A 14,043-nucleotide genomic window follows, 5' to 3' on the forward strand; every position below is an offset into this window, starting at 1 on the left:
CTCATGGATGTGAGGCCAGAGCCACATCACATGCAGAATCACCCCCACCTTTTCTCCTGCTAAAGACCACAAAACACACCATCCCCATGCAGCTCATTCCTCTCCGTGAAGAGACCACACCCCCCAAATCCCCCCCTCCCATAACCATCACACAAGCCTTTACTTTCTCCAAAAATCAATGCAGGGGTATCACACACATTCAGCTTGGAGCTTTCCATGTTGCCCGGTTGTGAACAGAGAAATATGGAAACAAATTCCCAATTGTCCAAAATGCAGGAGAATGAGAAAGATTTCAATAGTTATAAACCATAATAGAGGGTTTGAGCCAGTTCCGTGTAACTTACAAGGAAGCCCTAAGTACATACATGGACCCTTAGATGTTCAGAAAAAAGGCACAAGAGGGCAAAGCCATGCTTTTAAATAAAGAGCTATTCTTGGGTCACCTGAGTGGCTCAGTTGGTTAAGCGTCTGACTTGGATTTTGGCTCAGGTCACGATCTCACGATCTGTGAGATCAAGCCTGAGTCGGGCTCCACGCTGACGGCACGGAGCCCGCTTGGGATTCTCTCTCCTTCCCTCTCTCTCTGCCTCTCCCCCACTTGCACTCTCTTTAAATAAATAAGTAAACAAACTTTTTAAAAAAGAAATAAAGGGCTATTCTTGATAATAGTTGACTCGATTCTTAAATTCAACATGTGGTACTGTGAGCGGCATAATCCGAAACTCAAGTCTGTTTAGGTCTGGAAATCCTGCATGTGACCTATATGTAAAATTCTCAGGAGCTGAATTACCTTCATGCCCATGTTTGCCCTAACTTGAACTTACTTCGCTGGACAGCATGGGAAGCAAAACCATGAAACCTGGCAACTTGGGGGAACGCAGCTCAGAATGATGGATTTGCTGTAGGTATCCAGCTATCCGGTTACTGCAGAATAGTTCATCACATGCCATATCCGGACTGGGCTTTTTAAGACTCCATGGTTTTTATTAAGTGCATTTAAAAAATTTTTAAATAATACATGGCCAATACAAAAATTTGAAAATGTAAGAAAAATGTCTCCCACATGCTTGACACTTGAAGTGTTCTTGTGAATTTCCTTTTCTTCCTACACAATCTTTTAAAGGATGCTATTTTCTTATTCTGACATAGCTGTGATTCTATATACTTCTTATGATCATATACCTTTCACTGCCAAGAGAAATTGCTCAATACAAGGTTAAGAGAAGTATTGTTTTTCTAGGGCTTTCCCCACGCTCTTTAAAATTATTATAGGGAGAAAAATCTATGGAATGGTCTTGTAAGTGTTACATACATACATATTCAAGTATTCACACACCCACAGTGCTTTTTTTTTCTTTTACTGTTTATTTTATTTTTGAGAGAGAGAGAGAGAGACAGCACGCATGTATCCAAGCAGAGGAGGAGTAGAGAGAGTAGGAAAGAGGATCTGAAGCAGGCTCTGTGCTGACAGTGGAGAGCTTGACATGGGGCTCGAACTCATCAGCTGTGAGATCATGAACTCAGCCAAAGTCAGATGCTTTGAGCCACCCAGGCACCCCTCACACGCCCACAGTGCTCTGAATGTGACCGGAGGAAAGATTCTACTCTACACGTTCACTTCCAGAATTCCAGCTTTCCAATGCAGGCAGGGAATATTCACTCACTCATCAGGGATGCACACAGGGGCAAGGTGGGAGACATTCCTGTTAAAATTTGAAATTGAATCCTGTCCTCCTAAAATCCATATATTGAAGCCCTAACCCCCAGTGTGACTGTATTTGGAGATAGGGCCTTTAAGGAGGTAATTCAGGTTAAATAAAGTCAGACAAGTTGAGTCCTAAGCCAATGTAAGTGGTGTTCTTATCAGAAGAGGAAGAGACAGCAGAAGTGTGCTCACACAGAGAAACGGCCATGAGTGGACACACCACAAAGCCACCATCTGCAGGCTGAGAAGACAGGTCTCCTCAGAAACCACCCCTGACCTTGGAACCCCAGCTCGGAGAACCGTGAGAAAGTAAATTTCTGCTCTTACAGTGTGAGCAGTCCATGGCAGTGTGAGCAGACGGATACAACAGGAATATGGGTATTTATTGTGCCATCCTTGCAGCATTTTGAGGCTTCGAATTTTCCCAAAGGAGACTGGGGAAGCAATGTATGCTGCCTCCGAGAATAAAAACCTCCCCAAAGGGAACCTGAATGTTTGTGTCCCGCCCTCCCCACTTCATATGTTGAAACCTGATCCCCAAGGTGATGGCATTGGGAGGTGGGGCATTTGGGAGGTCACTTGGTCCTGAAGATGGAGCCCCCAGGAGCAGGATTAGTGGCCTTATAAATGAGTCCCCAAAGAGCTCCCTTGTCCATTCTGCCCTGCGAGGACTCAGTGAAAAGACACCTGTCTATGAGCCAGGAAGCAGGATCTCACCAGATGGAGTCTGCTGGCACCTTCATGTTGGACGTCCAGCCTCTGGAACTGTGATCGACCAGTAGCTGCTGTTAGTGCCCTTAGTCTGTTCCCCTGACTCCATTCCAGCCCCTCCAGGCCCCTCACCTATGAAATGTGCTCGACCTCTTTGAAGGGGATGTGTACACACTGTCACAACACCACTAACCCTTATTTCATGCCTGTTCCTGCACATAGGATGCAGGAATGATGTACTGAAAATATTTAAGATGGGCCCAAGAAAGAGTTGGCTACCGTCTCAATCAGATTCGTATTCTCAGACCCCTTCAGAGCTGGTAAGGGCAAAAAGAGAATGCTCAGAGGGTGAGTTATATTAATCCCTGGAATCCTCAGCTGGCCACTCAACAGCTGCACCCAGAAAGCCCTGGCCCAGCGCTGATTACCATGTGGGGAACCACCTCGGGAAGCCACAGAGCCGTTGGCTCATGGATTGTCCTAGAATCAACAACTCTGCACTCCGCATCTGGCCGCCTTCCTTTTAATGAGCGCTTTACATTTTGGGTCCCACCCATTAACTAGAGGTCTCACCATTTAGAAGTTAACGAGATCAGTGGTGTGTAATTCAGAAATGAAGCTCTCCTCCCCAGGGCTGCTCGCTCCAGAAGGGCAGAACACGGCCCCCTCCACATGGGTAATGACACAAATAAAACCACTTCCTGGTACCTGCCTCTGACAGGAGCTGCCCCTTAGAGGGAGTGTGTGGCTTCCCATCATGTGGACTGACGGACAAGATGATAGATTCCCTCAGTTCGGGCACCTTGAAAACCTGTGGGTCTTATCAGACAACCACGGGGGCAAATTCCCACTGAGCGTGGGGCACATGACTCCCCCCATAATACGAGCCCTGCTTGGCTTATTTAGCATAAGCTGAGCACCAGCAATTTCTTTGATTATCCATCCGAAGCAATTTTTAAAACCAGATTAAAGCCACTTGTCAGAAGCAGATTTGCCCAAGGGCAGGAAAAATTCTGAGAAGCGATCTGTGAGGGCTCTGCACTAACTGAAAGTTACATAATGTCCTTTTGTGCTTCAAGATTGTATCAAAATGTGTGGGATGGAGATTCAGCTCAGAATGCTAAGGCGGGCTCTTGTGGGCTGGGCAGCATAGATGTCTCCATGGAGGGTTTTCTGCCTGAAGGGGGTGCTGGCGTTGAAATGATGTTGCAGGGTGAGGCTGTACCAGTCCCCTTAGTGCAGACCAGAGGCCCCCAGCATAACCAAGAGTGGAGTGTGGGGTAAGGCAAGCTGGGAGGAGAGGTGATTGGCTGCAGCAAAGTTCTGAGCAGACAACAGAGATGCAGCAAAGGCCGTCCCCACTGCCCTGGCTGGAGACAATCATAAATACCCAGTTCTGAAAACATACACTTGAGCCACCCAGGAATGTTCAGAGAAGGAGACCAGTTGAGGAAAAACAAGCATGGCTCCTGAACTGCTTGAAGGGAACCAGGAAAACGATAAAGCAAAATCGTCACGATGGAGAGTTGCCACAGACTGAGCATTTATTAAGGCCAGGCCCACACTAAGCACTTTTCCTTTATGATCGTGTTGAATGCACTCAGTAGCCCTGCAGACTGGATGGCCCTTATTGCCCACGTGTAGAAATATTCCCAGAGAGGTTTAGGACTGGACTCATGGTCTCAGAGCTCCTGATGCAAAGCGAGATCAAGCCCCACACTGCCTGGCTCCAGGGCCTGCCTCCTGCTTCCCTGTACTTCTGGCCTCCCCTCTTCTGGATGGGCACCGTAGCCCCTTCTCCCGTTCACTCTGGCTGCAGGACTCTGTCTTCCAGTCTGCAGCCAGAGCGATGGCTTAGAAATAAAAGCCTGATCCCATCAGCCTTGTGGGAAGACTCTCCAGTGGCTTCACTTTGCAATCAGCCAGGGCCCCAGCCTGCCTTTCCTGTCTCATCCCCCTTGGAGCTCCCCATCCATGCATCTGCCTGGAGCCCAGAGCCCTCCTGCTCTTCCCCAGCAGGTCTCATTTCCACTCGTCATGTGTCAACAAAGCCTCCCTGGCCTGTGGGATCAGATCTTCTTTCACAGGCCCACCTAGTGATGGCCGTTGTCACAGTTGCCATCAGCATGGATTGATGACCATTCCCTCCACTGGAGGATAATGAAGACTGAGGCTTTTCTCTTTTCAATATTGTATCCTCAGTGTGTAATGTATAGTAAATATTGAATATATGAATGTATGAGTAGATGGATGAGTGGTTGAATGGATAGGTGGATGAATGGTTGGGTGGATGGATAATTGGGTGGATAGATGGTTGGGTAGATGGATGGGTGATTGGTGGATGGATAGTTGAATGGATGGACAGATGGATGGATGGATGGATGAATGATTGGTGGATGGATGGTTGGGTAAATGGATGGATGGATGGATGAATGAATGGATGGTTGAGTGGGTAGATGGTTGGGTAGATGGACAGGTGGATGGACAGATACAAATGAACCCAAAACAAGGATTCTAAATATGCAGAAATGCTCCCAAATCACAGTTGTTTGCTTTGAAGGTCAGGAACATTCTTTTCTTCCATGAAATCCTAGCATTCTAGTAACCTATTTAATCCAAACACTTCATTTTACAGAAGAGGAAAATGAGGCTCAGAAAAGGCAATGTACTTTGGCTTCTTCCAAAGAAATGAGGTTAAGGCCCTACTCACGCTGGTGGGTCTGATGAACCAGGGGGTGCGCTGCAAGAAATTTGTTACTAATTACAAAGTACAGAGGTCTGTGAATGATTTGTTATTTTCATAAATTAGTGTAATTTTCCCACATTACATCATCACTGTTACTCATCACATTCCGATGTTCTCTCCAGAAAAGAAAAGCAAGGAGTAGAGAGAGATCCCATGAGTTTGTCTGCAGCCCCTGGGAACCACCAATCCTAATATGCCATCCCAGCTGTGGCAGCTGGGGTGGTGATGAGGGGGCTCGGGGCTGGGGGCGGTGCTCAGCTGTGCACATTTCTGCCTTGGTCCACCGATTTGGGGTTTTTCTGACACAGCTGAGCTCTCAGAGAAGCATGACACTTCTCCTGCCCTTTTCTCCCTCAGCATTATCCCTCCGGAGGAAGCGAGACTCCTCTGCTTGGTGAGATGGGGAAAGCAGCCCCTATAAGTACAGTTTTCCCACAGGTGGGGATTAAGGTGCTCAAGATCACTGAGAAAGAAAGTGCAGTCCCTTCTCCTCCCCCAGCTGCCTGTCATGTGACAAATTCGCTGGGGCTGGCCCTCCCCAGCCTTCATGGCTCTGGGGAGGGTATGGAGGGTTAGTTCAGGGGGCAGCATCAGGAGCCCCATTTTGACTTGCTTCCTTGCTTTCCCTCCTCCATGGTAAGACCCCCTTACTGTCCTGAACAGTGCAAATGCCCTCACCTGGCTCTGTGGTAGGAGCGCCCCTCCCCACCTCCCTCCACAGAGGGACTCCCTTCCTGGGATGCATATGCTCCCTTCTCCATTCTCCTAAAGCCTGTGTGCAGACTCTCTCTCAGTACCTACACGCTGTCTTGTCTATTTGTTAGCTCACTTATTTCCCTGCTGGGTATGACCTCCTGGAGGCTAGAGGGAATTCATCTCATTTATTTTTATATCTCGGTCTGGCACTCATATGTACTCTGCTGAATGAATGATGGCATGAATATATAAATGAGGAATAATATTTTAAACTGATGTAAAAACCTGCTTACTTGAGTTAACTCCTATACTGTGAGATGTATGCCCATTCCAGGGAGTTTGGAATAGGATTTATGTTCTAAGTGATTTGCACAGAGGAAAGAATGCTCAGGTTAATAAAGAGAGGGAAATTGCCAAATCGCAACAACTAAACATGGCTGGAATGCCTGGGTGGCTCAGTCGATTAAGCATCCAACTCTTGATTTCGGCGCAGGTCATCATCTCAGAGGTTCGTGAGTTCAAGCCTTGCATCAGGCTCTGCACTGGCAGCATGGAGCCTACTTGGGCTTCTCTCTCTCTCCCCCTCTCTCTCTGCCCCTTTGCTGCTCATGCAAGCACTCTCTGTCTCAAATCAAATAAGTAAACTTTAAAAAACAAACAGACAAAAAACAGCTAAACACGGTACTTCATGGAGAAAGAAAGGCACCTCCTCAGAAAATTCTTTGCAATTCCAGCAGATTAGGTCCACACAAGCTTAATTTGTCCAAACAGTGCTTCCTGCACAGAGGCCCAGGAGCCCACTGACCTTAGCAGCCTTGTCGGACTCAGCTTTGTATTTTTAACCTAGTTTTAACTCTTTCCTATGCTCATTCAGTGATAGAAAAAAAACGAAGACCACGAGGCTTGAGCCGCCCATGCAATAGCCAGAAGGAAAATATTGGTAGGTTCTAAAGAGTTGTGAGGGAGAAGAGTGTGTGTGAGAGGGGATGGTTTCCTTCTTATTCACTCTGCACTCTGCCACATGAACCTTTACATGACTTCAAGGTCACGGTCAGTGTCAGTCCGGTTGTGAGAACCCATTATCGGGCATAGCATAGGGAGGAAGACAGGCAACTAAATTCCAAGGAATATTCATAAATGATCTTCTAACCAATTTTTTCAGCGTCTTTCTTGTGGCATTCAAAAGACTGCAGAATGGCCCAATTCTGTGCTTCCCAGACTGATTGCTGGAAGGGGCTGACGGATTGTTGCACGCACAAGTTCCCCATCACCAGCACAAACTCACATCTCTCTGTGTGACACTCACAACTATCATTGTCCTTCTAATGCATCTAGATAAGTCATGACCAGACACCAATTCACTAAAATGCATTTCTGACATAATTAGTACTTCTGATTGTTCAGACATTTTCCTAATGTTCAAATACCAAAAATAAAACTACTGTCCCATTAGAGAGGACATCTTTTTTTAATTCATAATAAAGAAAGATCTTTGAGGGGCTCCTGGGTGGCTTAGTCGGTTAAGCGTCTGACTGCAGCTCGGGTCATGATCTCACAGTTTGTGGGTTCAAGCTCCATGTCGGGCTCTGTGCTGATAGTCTGGAGCCTGGAGCCTGCTTCGGATTCTGTGTCTCACTCTTTCTCTGCACACCTCCCCTGCTTGCTCTCTCTCTCTCTCTCAAAGATAATAAAATAAACATTAAAAACAATAAAAACAGGCTACATTTAAAAAAAATCTTTGAAACTTTAATAAGCCCAAATCAAGGAATTTGGTGGAATATTTACTTAAATAGGACCATTTTCTTAATTTTAATTTAAATCCTACTAATTATCCATGGGAAAATGCAAGCAACAGTTTTGTTTGTGTGCTTGGATTATGGGGGTATTTTTACTTTGCTGTGACATCAAGAAACAACAAATAGTGCTAAACATGTTTTTGCTAACATTCCTTCCTGATAAGACTTCTAATGTGTATTAAAATCATTTTCCTGCCTCTGTCAACACAATAGACGTACAAAGCTTAAGAATTTTCCCTTGATAACTGAAAGATCTTTCAGAGAATATGGGGCATTCCCTGAACAAAAAGATGTCCCCAATGTCAGCTATGTGAGGGTGAACTCACGTGTACTGTGCTAAGAAATGTGAAGAAGGGTTTCTTTCTAGAACAAGTCCCAGTCACCAACTGGGACCCTATTTTGGTGAGATTTGCCTCTCTCTAATCCCACCAGCCTAAATGCATGTGGGATGGGGGGAATTGATGAGTCAACATCACCAGGGGCGAACCAGTTCCATGTTGAAGACAGGAAAACCATTCCAGGCTCCTTCCCAACATTAACACAGCTGCGGTGATGATTTGGGAAGATTAACTCTTGTCAAGGTTGGCATTTGAGGCCACAAACAGAAAAGAGACTACAAGTGTATGCAGTATAAGCTGCTCTTGAAAAAGAAAGAAAAACAACTCTTGCCCATAGTATCCTCTCTCATATTATTTTGTTTTCTAGAAGCATCTCCCTACCACTCCCAAAATAAATGCCAGGTGTTTTGCTGCACTTCCATTTAAAACTAGAGAAAGAAACTTGATACCGGGGCTTTTTGGTCTTTTCAGACAGCTTGGGTTGGAAGGTGTCACATAAAGAATTATTATTAACAACAACAGGGGGTTGGGCTAATGGGGGGCTGGCTGCTATTAGAGACATGGGAGGCAGAGGCCTGTGATCCCCAGAGATGGGACACGCCAGAGTAAGTGCTCCTCTTGCCCCAGCTGAGGCCTGAGGAAGTGGCACAGGGAGTCTCCTGGGCTTGAAGAGCTGGAGCTGGGCATTGAGTGCCAGAGTAGAGAAACCTGGACAAAGAGAGAAACCTGGGGGTATCCAGGTACTGATCAGCATGTATATGTATATGCACCTGACACTAGGTTCAGACCATCAGAAAGGTTTATAGGGAAGAATCCTTAAAGCCAACACAGGGCTGGGAAAAACCACAGTGGAAAACCCCATAATTCCTGGGACATCAGTTAGAACACTAAGAAGTATCTTACCTCAGTGTTGGAAAAACAAATCCTGGGCTAAACAGTGCTCTGGTCCCATCTAATGGAGCCCAAAAAGGATTAGGCCATTACAAATAACTTAACTGCATCCCAGAGCAAAATTCAGGAATATTTATAAGAACAACAACAACAACAACAACAAATCCAGAATCCAAAAGCATAAGGCCCCACAGTTTCTGGAATGCAAAGAAGCAGGAAAATATGACCCACAATGAAAAGAAAACTCAGTTGATCAAAACCAACCCAGAAATTAGGCAGATGATAGAATTAGTACACAAAGACTTCAAAAAAAATTTTTTTAAGTTTATTTATTTTGAGAAAGAGAGAGAAAATATAAGTCAGGAAGGGACAGAGAGAGAGAGGAGAAGAGAAAGGGAATTCCAAGCAGGCTCCACACTGTCAGCATAGAGCCTGAAGTGGGGCTTGAACCCAGGAATCATGAGGTCATGACCTAACCTGAAGTCGGATGATTAACCAACTGAGACACCCAGGCGCCCCTCTCTTTAAACATTTTTTTTAAGTTTATTTACACAAGGACTTTCTAAAAAGTATTATAACTGTGTTCCATATATTCAGAAGGCTAGAGGGAAAATGAAGCATGTTAAGTACAGATAAAGAAGATCTAAAAAAGATCTCAATTAGAGGCACCTGGCTGGCTGTCAATGGAGCATGTGACTCTTGATCTCAGGGTTGTGAGTTTGAGCCCCATGTGAGATGTAGGGATTACTTAAAAATCAAATCTTTTAAAAAATCCCATAAAACGTGTCAAGATGAAAACTCTAATATCTAAAATGAAAAACACACCGGGTAGGATTAGTAACAAATTAGTCTTTACAGATAAAAAGATTGGTGAACTCAAAGATACAGCAATAGAAATACTCCAAAGTGAAACACGCAGAGAAAAAGACAACAAAAAATTTTAAAAACAGAGCATCAGTGAGTTGTGAGACAATTCAAGCAGCCAAATATACGTGTAATTAGAGCCCCCAGAGGAGGGAGGGAGATTTTTTAAAACTATTTGAAGAAATAATGGCTGCAAAACTTGCCAAAAATGATGTAAACTATAAACCCACAGATACAAGAATCTAACTCTAAGCACAGGAAACAAGAATGAACTTATACCAAAGTATACCATAATGAAATTGCTTAAAACCAGTAAAAACATGAAAAATATTAAGAGCAGCCATAGAAGAACAAAAGGGTGGCAGAAATTTTTGTCGGAAACCAGGCATGCTAGAGTGCAGTGGGACAATCAAGTTCAAGTAGTAAAAGAAAAAAGAACTGTCGACCTAGAACTCTTTGCCTAGCAAAAACAGCTTCTGAAAACATGGGTGAAATGCAGATTTTTTCAGAAATTTAAAAGTCAAGAGAATGAAGCACCAGCAGATCTATCTTTCAAAAAATGTTGAAGTCCCACAAACCAAAAGAAAATAACACCAGAATGCCATCAGTATCTACACAAACGAATAAATAACAGCAGAAATGGTGACTCTGCAGGTAAATACAAATTCTTTTTTCTTCATTATTTAAATCTCCTTTAAGAGATAGTTGGCTATGTCAAGCAAAAATAACATATATCATGGTATTTGAAACATACATAGAAGAAATAATATGTATGACAACAAAACACAAAGGCCCAAAGGGAAGAAATAGAAATATTCTGTTGTAAGACTCTTCTAAATGTACATGAAATGGTGTAATATCACTTGAAATGCATCACATCAAAGTTGTACAGTATAGATCCTAAAGCAACCACCTACATGACACAAATACTGGTGGCTAATAAGTTAAAAGGGAAATAAAATAAAATCATTAAAATAATGACTTTTTTCAAAAGAAGACAAAAAAGTAGGGTAAAAGGAACAGTAAAAAGATGGAGAAAACAAACAAGACTGTAGATTTAAACCAACCATATTAATAATCACACTAAATGTAAATGTTATAAACACTTCAGTTAAAAGGCAGTACTATTTAGAATGGATGGCAAAAAGAAGACCCAATTATATGCCATCTACAAGAAAAGCATTTCAAACTTTGCTTTAAAATATAAATAGATTAAAAGTAAGTGAATGAGGGGAAAAAAACTATACTGTGAAAATGCTAATGATGAAATGAAAGCTGCTGTGTCTGTATTATATCTGACAAAACATATTTTGGAGCAAGAAATATTACCAGGCATAAGGAAGATCATCACATGATAAAAGGTTCAATTCATCAATAGGACATAAACATTCTGAAAGGTTATTTAATAACAGGGGTGCCTGGGTGGCTCACTCCATTAAGCCTCTGACTCTTGATTTCAGCCCAGGTCATGATCTCATGGTTTGTGAGATCAAGCCCATAACAGGCTCTACGTTGGCAGCATGTGGAGCCTGCTTGGGATTCTCTTTCTTCCTTTCTCTCACTTATCCCCCACCACATTGTCTCCCTCACCACATTCTCTCTTTCTCACTAAATAAATATTTTTTAAGTTTATTTAATAACAGAGTTTCAAAATACATAAAGCAAAAATTGATTAAAAAAAAAAGAGGGGCACCTGGTGGCTCAGTCAGTTAAGCATCCAACTTCAGCTCAAGTCATTATCTCGCAGTTTGTAAGTTTGAGCCCCTCATCAGGCTCTGTGCTGGCAGCTCAGAATCTGGAGCCTCCTTCAGATTCTGTTTCTCCCCCTTTCTCTTCCCTTCCCATGCTCACACTCTGTCTCTCTTGCTCTCTCAATAATAAATAAAAGCATTAAAAATTTTTTTAAAAAAAGAAATGGCCAAATCCGCAATTATAAAATGATATCCCTTTCTCAATAATTGATTGAACAAGGGGCACCTGGGTGGCTCAGTAGGTTAAGTGTCTGACTTCAGCTTAGATCATGATTTCACTGCACAAGCTCCGCATTGGGTTCTGTGCTAACAGCCCAGAGTCTGAAGCCTGCTTCATATTCTGTCTCTGTCTCTCTGCCCCTTCCCTGCTCTCTCTCTCAAATATAAAATAAAACATTAAAAAAATTTTTTAAATAATTGATTGAACAAGTAGATAGAAAATCAGTATAGATTCAAAAGACTGGAACAACACTATCAACCAACTTGACCCAATTGCTGCTTATTAAACACTATCCACTATGCCACTTTTAGTGGCAGAATTATATTCTTTTCAAGTAAAAATGGTACATTTACAAGATAGACCATATTCTACCCATTTTAAACAATCTCAATAAATTTAAAAGGATTCAAATTATCCAAAGTATATCATCTGGCTACTGTGGAATTAAATTATAAAGTAATAACAAAGATATCTGGAAAATCCCCAACTATTTGGGTATTAAATAATACATTTCTAATAGCCCATGAATCAAGGAAGAAATTAAAAGGAAAATTAGAAAGTATTTGAACCAAATGAAAATGAGAACACACATATCAAAATGTGTCACATGTAGTTAAATCAGGACTTAGACTTTTAATCCACTAAAGCACCTATATTTTTTTTTAAAAAGTTCTCAAATCAATGATCTCAGCTTCTACGTCAAGAAACTATGGAAATATTTGCACAACACTGAGCTATACTCAGAATTGGTTAAGATGCTAAATTTTATGCAATGTATTTTTTTTAACCACAATAAAAATAATTTAAAAAACCAAGAAGCAGCTGTGTATATAAGAAGCCAGATACCAGAGGCACCTGGGGGACTCAGCTGGTTAAACATCTGACTCTTGGTTTCGGCTCAAGTCATGATCTCAGAATTGTGAGACTGAGCCCCACGTTGGGCTCTGCATTCTCAGCATAAAGCCTACATGGGATTCTCTCTGTCCCTGTCTCTCTGCCCCTCCTTATGCTCTCTCTCTCTCTCTCAAAATAAATAAGTAAACTTATTTATAAGTTTAGTATAAACTAAAAATAGTTATATAACTATATATATTGTTTTTAAGAAACCAGACACCAAAGTATATATGATGTTTAATCCCCCTTTATATGAAGTTCAAGACCTGGCAGAAGTCAGAATAGTTGTTATACTTGGGCAGGGTATTGACTGGGAGGGGACATGACAGAATGTTCTGGGATGATGGGAATGATTTAGATCTAGAGTGGGCTTGATTGCACATGCGTGTAACCATTCATCAAGCTCTCAGCTTCATACTCTTACAAAATGTGTTTTATACCAGTAAAAAAAAAAAAAGGTAATTGGAAAAAAATTAAAAACTATGGAGACAGTAAAATGGTCAGTGGTTACCAGGGGTTGGGAGGGGGAGGGAGGGAAGAATGAATATGTGGAAGACAGGAGGTAATTGGAAAAAAATTAAAAACCATGGAGACAGTAAAATGGTCAGTGGTTACCAGAGGTTGGGAGGGGGAGGGAGGGAAGAATGAATATGTGGAAGACAGGAGATTTTTAAAGGCAGTAAAACTATTCTGTAAGATAGGGCGATGGATTGCAATGTCTCTAAGATACTGTATTATGGATTTGCCAAATTCAGAGGCTGTACGACACAAGAGTAGAACTTGATAGAAACTATAGATCTTGGTTAATAATGTATCAATATTAGTTCATTTACTGTAACAAATATAACACACTAATGCAAAATGTTAATAATAAGGCAAACTGTATAGGAGGAAGGGGGGGTATATAAGAAATCTCTATACTGCTCAATTTTTCTGTAAACCTAAAATTGGTCTAAAATGTATTCTATTGGTTATTTAANTATATTGTTTAAAGATTTATATATAAATATTTATATCAATAAATACATTGTTTAAAGATACTTAAAATTAAATACATAAAAATATATATGCACATACACACACAGCAACCACAATCAATAAAGGACTCATGAAATGAAAAGCTTGGGGGAAACACTAATGTTTTAAGAGCAATTGTCTACCGATGGTGAGTGCATGGGTAGTTTTTCCCCTCACTTTTCACTTTTCTCTATTTTCCAGACTGTGACAATAAATGGGAGATTATCTCAGGATGGAAAAATACTCCTCCTTCTCCTCTTTTTACAGGCTCTGTTGAAGCCAGATGAGCAGAAAGCAGACACACACCTAATTCAGCGCGTGACCTTCTTTCCCAGCCTGTATCACAAGTCGGGAGCTTGCTCCCCGCCCTGACTCTCCTCTCTGTATTTACTTCCTGCCAGAAATAAATAATGA

At 42.2% G+C, this 14,043-nt stretch overlaps 1 protein-coding gene across 7 annotated transcripts in view; it reads right to left on the reverse strand.

The window, feature by feature from the left end:
• TACC2 (transforming acidic coiled-coil containing protein 2) overlaps window positions 1–14,043 on the reverse strand; it is a 204,041-nt gene that overhangs the window by 158,191 nt on the left and 31,807 nt on the right. The window lies entirely within an intron of this gene.

Source organism: Crocuta crocuta, unplaced genomic scaffold (genome assembly GCF_008692635.1).
Source record: "Crocuta crocuta isolate KB4526 unplaced genomic scaffold, BGI_CrCroc_1.0 scaffold138, whole genome shotgun sequence".
Taxonomy (NCBI): Eukaryota; Metazoa; Chordata; class Mammalia; order Carnivora; family Hyaenidae; genus Crocuta; species Crocuta crocuta.